This window comes from Octodon degus, unplaced genomic scaffold, assembly GCF_000260255.1.
Source record: "Octodon degus isolate 3935 unplaced genomic scaffold, OctDeg1.0 scaffold00256, whole genome shotgun sequence".
In the NCBI taxonomy this organism is placed as follows: domain Eukaryota; kingdom Metazoa; phylum Chordata; class Mammalia; order Rodentia; family Octodontidae; genus Octodon; species Octodon degus.
Genome location: NW_004524832.1, coordinates 1,153,681 through 1,162,382, shown reverse-complemented (window position 1 = coordinate 1,162,382; position 8,702 = coordinate 1,153,681). Strand labels below are relative to the sequence as shown.

The following is an 8,702-nucleotide window of genomic DNA, read 5'->3' as shown; positions in this document are numbered from 1 at the left end:
TCAGCTCTTTGAGTTTTCCATGTGGGATATTATGTCATTTTTGAAGAAAGATGGTTAAATTTCTTTTTTTTCAAATTCTTATTGTTTTTATTTCTCTCTCTTGCACAGTGGCTCTGCTAATGTTTCCAGGACTATCTTGAGTATCTTTTTTTTTTTTTTTTTTTTTTTTTTTTTTTTTTTTTTTTTTTTTTTTTTTTTTTTTTTTTTGCAGAACCGGGTCCAGGACTATATTGAATAAGAGTGGTAATAGTGGTCAACCTTGTCTTGTAACTGATTTTAGAGTGAAAGTTTTGCATTTTTTCTCCATTTAGGTTGATGTTGGCTGTTGGTTTGTCATAGATGGCTTTTATCAAATTGAAGTATAGGCCATCTATTCCAATTTTCTGTAGGATTTTTTAAAATTGTGAATGAGTTTAGACTTTGTCAAAAGCTTTTTTATCCATCTATTGAGATGATCATGTGATTTTTGTGTTTGGACCAGTTGATATTGTTTATTAGATTTATAGATTTGCCTATGTTGAACCATCCTTGAATCCCTGGGATGAATCCACTTGGTCATGGTATGAAATCTTCGTCATGATTTGCTGCATTCTATTTGCTAATATTTTATTGAGTATTTTTGCATCTATGTATATGAAGGAGATTGACCTACAGTTCTCTTTTTTGGCTGTGTCTTTCTCTGGTTTTGGTATCAGTGTGATGTTTGCCTCCATCAATGAATGAGGAAGTGTTGTTTCCTTTCCAATTTCATTGAAGATTCTGAAGATTATTGAGATTAAATTTTCTCTAAATTTCTGGTATAATTCAGCTGTGAATCCATCATGATGTAAGCTTTTCTTTGTTGCGTAGTTTTTTTTATTACATTTTCAATTTCATTGACTGATAGCAGATTATTCAGAATTTTTATATCTTCTTGGCAATTTGTACCTATCTAAGGGCCTTCCCATTTCTTCTGTGTTTTCCACCCAATGAGAGTAAAGATTTTCAAAGTAGTTATTGATGATCTTTTGAATTTCCACAACATCTGTAGTAATTTTACCCTTTTCAGTCATTGTTTGAATTTCTGTTTTTTCTTTTTTTTTTTTTTTTTTTTTTTTTGATAAGGTTGACTAGGGGTTTATCAGTTTTATTTAGTCTTTCAAAGAATAAGCACTTTAATTCATTAATTCTTTACATTGTTTTCTTTATCTCAGTTGCCCTAATTTCTGTTCTGATCTTTGTAATTTCCTTCTGTCTTTGGGTTTTGTTTTCTCTTCTTTTTCTAGAAGCTTGAGGTGCAGCATTAGGGTATTTGTTTGCTCTCATTCTGTTTTCCTAATGCTTGAGTTCACCTTTATAAATTCCCTCTGAGATGTTGTTGGGTAGGACCTGCTGTAAATGTCCACTAAGTCCATTTGTTCAAAGGTTTGGTTTGGTTCATTTTTGTTACCTTTTTGCTATTTTTTTGTCTAGTTGACCTGTCTTCCTGAGATATTGGGGTGTTAAGGTCCCCCATTTAGATTGTGTTATTGGTTATTAGATTTTTTTTCAAGTCCATTAAGATCTGTCTTATATAGTTGGGTGCTCCCATATTTGGTGCATATATATTTATGATTGTTATCTCTTCCTCTTAAAGCTTTCCCCTAACAAGTATGTAGTGACCTTCTTTATCTCTTTATCATTCTCGGTCTGAAGTTCACATTGTTTGTGAACAGAAGAGCTGTTCATGCTTTTTTCTGAGCTCCTGGCCTATGGAGCACTTTTTTATTCCCCCATCCTTCTCCTCATGACTTTTAGCCTATGAATTTCCTTTTGAATTAAGTGAGTTTCTTGTATATTGTTGGAGTGTGTTTCTTGATCCTCTCTGACAGTCACTTTATTTTAATTGTTCAATTAAGTCCATTTACATTGGTGGTTATAATTTATATGCATTGGCTTATCTTTGTCATGTAATTTTTCTCCTGTAGGTTCCCTGCTTTTCCTGTGTTTAATTGCTGGCCTTGTTTTGTGATTTCTTTCTTTCATTATTCTTGGAGTTGTTGTCCTTTTGATCTCTTTCTAGAATACCTTTCAGTTGACTTTTCCAGAAAACTGTAGCTACACAATGCATTGTATCTATCATGTTAAAATGTGCATTAGACACAAACACAAAAACCATGATACAATTCACCTTTCTTCAACAATTTGAGAATGATTTATTTTTTATTTTTTGGCTGGCTCAGGCTTCCTTAAGAGTAGGTCTGGTAATGTAGGTGGAGGTGGCATCAAACTGTGGTTTCCTGTGCCCAACGGCATTTGCATGAGCAGGCTCTTAAACAACTGAGCTAAATGGCAGGGCCCCCTCTTCAACAATTTGAGCAAAGATAAAATGCATAAAGAACATGGATGACTTGCAAAGGAAGAGCTCTTTAATATCATTAAAAAAGAGAGAGCACAAATGGATGTATATGTTCAGTTACATATACTGAATTGGACCTTTGGCACTAGGAATCAGAGCACTTTGTCATATATCATTAACATGTATTATACAAGCACATAGTGTCAAAGGAATAGAACCACCAGCATTGGAAAGCAGCTTTGTCACCTAGGCAATAAAACGCTCTACACACATCTCTTTGTTGCCCATCATTGAATACACTGGTAGCAACTTTGAAATGAAAAAAAAAGAATGAAAGAAAAAAGGAGCTGTAACCCTTTTTGTTTTCTCTTTAAAATCAAACAAAATAAACATCAACTCTGTTAAACACCAGCTCTTCAAAGTAAATCATTTGTGAAAAAGAAAGAGTAGGAACAAAACATGTCAACAGAGGCCTCAACATGGATGAGAGTGCCTCACACTGCTTTCTGATGGTACTCAGGAGGGGCCACTTTGTCCTCACAGGCACTAAACAAAGTTGCCAAATTCTTTGCCAGATACTTGAGGAATTCATGAGAATAATTCACCAATAAAGCAAGGCTCTTCTCATTCCGAGGTGTATAGGCCAATATTGCCCCAATTTCTACAAATAACCTCAGTAGATGTGCTGTTCCATACTGCTGGGACATGGGTGCATCAGGGTGATTGGTAAGGATCTCAGTGTGCTGTGGGCTCTCAAAATTGTAGCAGAGCTGAGTGCCCAGGATCACATTGAAGTATTCTTTTATCCCTGCTACAACCTCATTAATAGCATCCTCCTTATTATCCAGAGATTTCTTATAATTTACATAGTTCTGTAGAATAGAGTCCACATTCTTCTTGGCAGAAAAATAAAAGATAAAGAGCTGTTTCTGCCTGGTAATTAGTCCAGGTTATCAACAAGCCACGGTTCTGTTCATAAATGTTTCTTCATTTTCAACACTAGGATCAACACAGGCCTTCTTCTGAGGAGGATGCTGAGGTGTCTCACTGGTACTGGTGTCATTTCCATTATGAGGGATTTTTGTTTGCTGTTTTCAGTTTTCACTTCAACACTTTTCTGTTGCAAACTGAATGTCTTCTTTCCACTCTTGTTTTCCCTTTGCATATTGCTTCTGATTGACCTTTGGAAGTTCTTGTTGTTTCTGCAGATTGGTGTCCACATACTTGAGTACTTGGCTTTCTGGAACCTACTCATCCCAATTTTTATTCCAACCACTGTAGTGTATAAAGTAGTTTACTTGTTTGTCCTTTATGGCAACCCTTACACACTTTGCTTGATAAAGAAGAGGCCCATGAAAGTACAGTACTAGTTCACCCACCTGTACTGAGGGCTTTGGGTCCTGCTTGGGCAACATTTATAAGTGATTCCCTGCTGCTTCACTCATCACCCTTGACTACCACCCAGAGCTTTCTACCCCACCCAAACTCACATTAGAATCACCCCTAGGCACAGTTGCTTTACTTCCTGGACCCATTACCAGCATCCCCAGACCTCACACTACTGCATTGTGCAGCTGCCAGTTTGACATGCAGAAACTTTAAAGAGATGTGATCCCAGTTGTTGATTCTGTGAAGTATTTCCTGTGCTGTTTGGATTTTGTTCATGAACTCTCTACCTACTCCTACATCTTCAGGATTTTTACCTACTTTCTCCTCTAGTATATTTAGTGTTTTTGTCTTACTGTTTAGAGCATTGATCCATTTTGACTTTAGTTTAGCACATAGTTTTTACAGCCCTGGGTTTAATTTTAGTCATTGGCATGTGAAAAGCCAATGTTTTTCCAGAACCATTTGTTAGAGAGGCTCTCTTTTTTCCAGTAAACATGTTTGGCTCCTTTGTCAAAGATAAGGTGACTTAGTGTGTTTTTAGTTGTGTCTGCATCTTCTAATTCTGTTCCATTGATCATCAGGTCTGTTTTGTTGTCAATACAATGTTGATTGTTGATTTTATAACAGTGGTTTTGTAGTATAATTTCGAGTCAGGAATTGTAATGCCTCCTGCCTTTTCTTTGTAACCCAGGATTGCTTTTGCTATTCTAGGTCCTGTCTCATTCCAGATGAATTTTAGGAATGTTTTCTCTAGATCAGTGAGGTATGCTGATGCTATTTTAATCAGGATCGTATTAAATCTGTATAACAATTTTGGGAGTATGGCCATTTTCACAATGTTGGTTCTTCCTATCCAGGAGCAAGAAATATCTGAAATCTTCTTTGATCTCTTTTTTTTTAAGAATACTGTAATTTTTGCTGTATAAATCTTTTGTGTCCTTTATGAGATTGATTCCTAAGTATTTCATTGTTTGTGGTGTTATTATGAAAGGTGTGGTTTCCCTAATTTTTCTGTTGGTGAGTTCATTGTTTGTGTATAGAAACTCTATTGATTTTGAGTGTGGACTTTGTATCACCCTACACTACTACTGAACTTGGCTATTAAATCTACAAGTCTCTCAGTGGAGATATTTGGGTCTTCTATGTAGAGTATAATGTTATCTGTCAATAAAGATAATTTCACTTCTTCCTTTCCAATCATTATTCCTTGTATTTCTCTCTCTTATCTAATTGCTTTGGGTAATGTTTTGAGAACAATATTGAAAAGTGACAATCGACATCTTTGTCTTGTTCCTGATTTTAAAGTGAAGCCTTTCAAATTTGTCCATTAAATATAATGTTGGCTGTTAATTTGATGTTGAAGGCTTTCATCAGACTGAGGTAAAGACCATCCATTCCAATTTTCTGTATTGTTTTTATGATAAATGAGTGTTGGACTTTATCCAAAGGTTTTGCTGCATCTATTGAGGTGATAATGTGATTTTTGTCTTTGGCTCTGTTGATGTGGTATGCTATATTTATGGTTTTGCATATAGGAAACCATCCTTGCACTTCTGGGATTAATCCCATTTGGTCATGATGTATAATTTTCTTGATGATTTGCTGCATTCTGTTTGCTAGCATTTTATTTGAGATTTTTGCATATATGTTCACTAGGGAGATTGGTCTCTAGCTCTTTTTTGGTTGTGTCCTTCTCTGGTTTTGGTATCAGAGTAATACTTGTGTCCCTAAATCAGTTAGGGATAAGTGCTTCTCTTTCAATTTCATGAAGAGTTTGAGGAGTATTGGGTAAATTTTCTCTAAATTTCTTGTAGAATTCAGCTGTGAGTTCATTAGGATTTGGGCATTTCTTTGTTGATAGTTTCTTTTTAATTACACTTTCAATTTCATTGACTGATATTGGGATATTTAGAATTTTCATCTCTTCTTGATTTAGCTTTGGTAGTTCATGTGTATCTAGGAATCTGTCTATTTCTTCTGTATTGTCAAATTTGTAAAAGCAAAGATTTTGGAAATAAGTATCGATAATCTTCTGAATTTCTGTGGGGTTTGTAGTGATTTCAGCCTTTTCATTTTTCATTGTATAAATTTCAAGTTTTTATTTTCTTTTCACAATGTTGTTGGTAGGGTTTTATCAATTTTATTTATTCTTTCAAATAGCCAACTCTTTGACTCACTAATTCTTTGTATTGTTTTGTCTCCATTGAATTTATTTCTGCTCTGCTCTTTATAATTCCCTGCAGTCATTGGGCTTTGAACTTGACTTGCTCTTATTTTTCTAGAAGCTTGAGGTGCAGTCTAATGTTTTTGGGGCTCATTCTGTTTTCCTGATGTAGGATTTTTCCTCTATAAATTTCCCTCTTAAGACAACTTTCATTGTATCCCACAGGTTCTGGTATGTTGTATCTGCATTTTCATTAGATTGTAAATATTGTTTAATTTCTTCTTTATTTTCATCCATGACCCATTTACTTAGAAGGGTATTATTTAATTTCCATATGTTTGTGGAGTTTTTGAAATTTGTCAATAATTTGACAAATTTCTTTTGACAAAAGAAATTATTTGACAAAAATCTTTGTCAATAATTTCCAGTTTATTGCACTATGGTCAGATAATATGCATGTGATAATTGATTCCTTTGAATTTACTTAAGCATGTTCCATGTGGTATGACATGATCTATTTTGGAGAACTTCCTGAGTGTAGCTGAGAAAAATGTGTATTCTGATACATTTGGGTGGAACACTCTGTAAAAGTCTTTTAAGTCCATTTCTTCACAAGTTCAATTAAGTTCTGCTTTTTTTTTTTTTTTTCTCATTCTTCACATGGTTGATTTTTCTCTGGTCAGCACGGGGGTTCTGACTTGCTCTGTTTCTGACCTGGGCCAGTTCACCTCTCCTTTGGCAACCTGGTGGTCTCCCACTCCCAGAAGGTCACCATATTGATGCTAAACTTTGTGCAGACACCCGATTGGCATAGCACACTGCAGCCCCGAACTCCTAGACTCAAGCGATCCTCCCACCTCAGCCTCCTGAGTAGCTGGGACTACAGGCATGTGCCTCCACGCCTGGCGGTTGATCTATTTCTTTGTGTCAATGGGGTGTTAAAGTCTCCCAAAACAATTATATTATTGTGCATTAGACTTTTCATGTCTGTTAAATTTGTCTTATATAATTGGGTGCTTCTACTTGGGTGCATCTATATTTACAATTGTTATCTCTTCCACTTTCAGTTCACCCTAACAAGTATGTAGTGACCATCTATGTCTCTTTTAATCACACATGGTTTGTAGTTGACATTGTCAGCAACCAGAATAGCTACCCCTGCTTTTTTCTGGGTTCCTATCTCATGGAGTATTGTTTTACATACTTTGACATTCAATCTATTCATTTCTTTTTGAGTTAAATGTGTTTCTTAGCAGGCCAGGGAGATAACTCAGTAGAATAAGCACAAGGGCCTGAGTTCAATCCTCGGTTCCACCAAACAAAATGTGTTTCTTGTATGCAGCATATTGTTGGATTTTGTTTCTTTTTCCACTTTGCCAGTCTACTTCTTTTGATTGGTGAATTGAGGCCATTTACATTGGTAGTGATAACTGATGTGTATTGGCTTATCTTTGTCATGTTGTTTTCCTATTGTAGATCCCTGCTTTGATGAAAAACCAAGAAATAACAATACAACAGCTGCAAGACAATGAAAAGAAAAATAATATAAGACTAACAGGTATCACTGAAATAGCTGGAGATAACACAAAAGACATAAAAAGAGTATTTGCAGCAACAGTAGCAGAAAATTTCCCAAGCATAGGAAAAGAATCTGAAATTGTACTAGGATTTTCCAAGATCCTTAGAACAGAGGTCTTTGCTTGTGGCTTAGCCCATCACTCATTTCAGGTCCTTCAATTTTCTTGATATTGCCATTCTTTCCCCTCCTACCCCATGGGCCATCGGTAAAGTTGCAGACAATCTGTTTTTCAGCCATCAACTACATGTTTCTTTAAACTTGTCTTCTGGGCTAAAAGAAAACTGTTGTTTTCAAAGCATTGTTAGATTTTATGTTGAGGCTTTTGCTGTCATAAGTGATGACATAATGTGGTCTGGCCACTGCATCTGTTTTGGTCTTAGTTACTCCCAGTCCTGCTTGCTCTCTATGTTCATCAAAGCCTTTGCTTTCCACTGGGTGCCATCTTCTTCCCTGAAGCTGAGCTCTAGCCATGAGTGGGCAAGTGGGGTTCCATGTGGGAAGCCTGCTGTGCTTCCTAGCAATCTTTTTTTCATGATTTTGAAAGTTCTATTTCATAAAATAACTATCTGATTCTCTCCATAGCATCCAGACTGGATCAGCTCATTTTTCTTCTAGCTAGTCTTTACCCTTAATCCAATCAACCATGGGAGTAGAGTTATGTATACAGAATGGGACTGCCCCTGGCTTGCCTAGGAACTGTTTTCATCTCACTTACCCTTGCATTTAGTACAGCATCACATGCAGTTCCAGTACATATTTTTTAAGTGGATGTAGGAAGCAATGTGTGCCTGGGAGGGAGTGAAATCTGCTGGTTACTTAACTGCAACAGTTTGACAAGGAATTGTAGTTTGTAAATTTTTAAAAATTATAATAGCATCTGTAACTTACTTGGTATATAAACATTTGATATCCATTTTCTACACATGTAGTTCTTGAGTTTTTCATGGATTAGGGTTTTCTGGCACTTAAATATTCTCTCACCTTGGGGAATTTTTCAGGAATCATTTTGATGCCCTAATTGATTAAGAGCAGAATTATATATTTAACATTCTAGTCTTTAAATTGACCAGATATAGCTATAAATATTAGTGATCTCTTATGATCACACATGTCCCTGGAAACATTTTCTGCCTCCTTTTTCTCTTCTAATTGAACAGAAGAGAACAGAGGAGGTGAACCATCTATCTGTCTGTCTATCTATCTGTCATCTATCTATCTATCTGTCATCTATCTATCTATCTATCTATCTATCT

The 8,702-nt window shown here is 35.8% G+C and overlaps 1 pseudogene; it reads right to left on the bottom strand.

Moving 5' to 3' along the window:
* Positions 1–2,811: 2,811 nt before the first annotated feature.
* Positions 2,812–3,732, bottom strand: LOC101566799 (annotated as a pseudogene).
* Between the last annotated feature and the right edge of the window lie 4,970 nt (positions 3,733–8,702).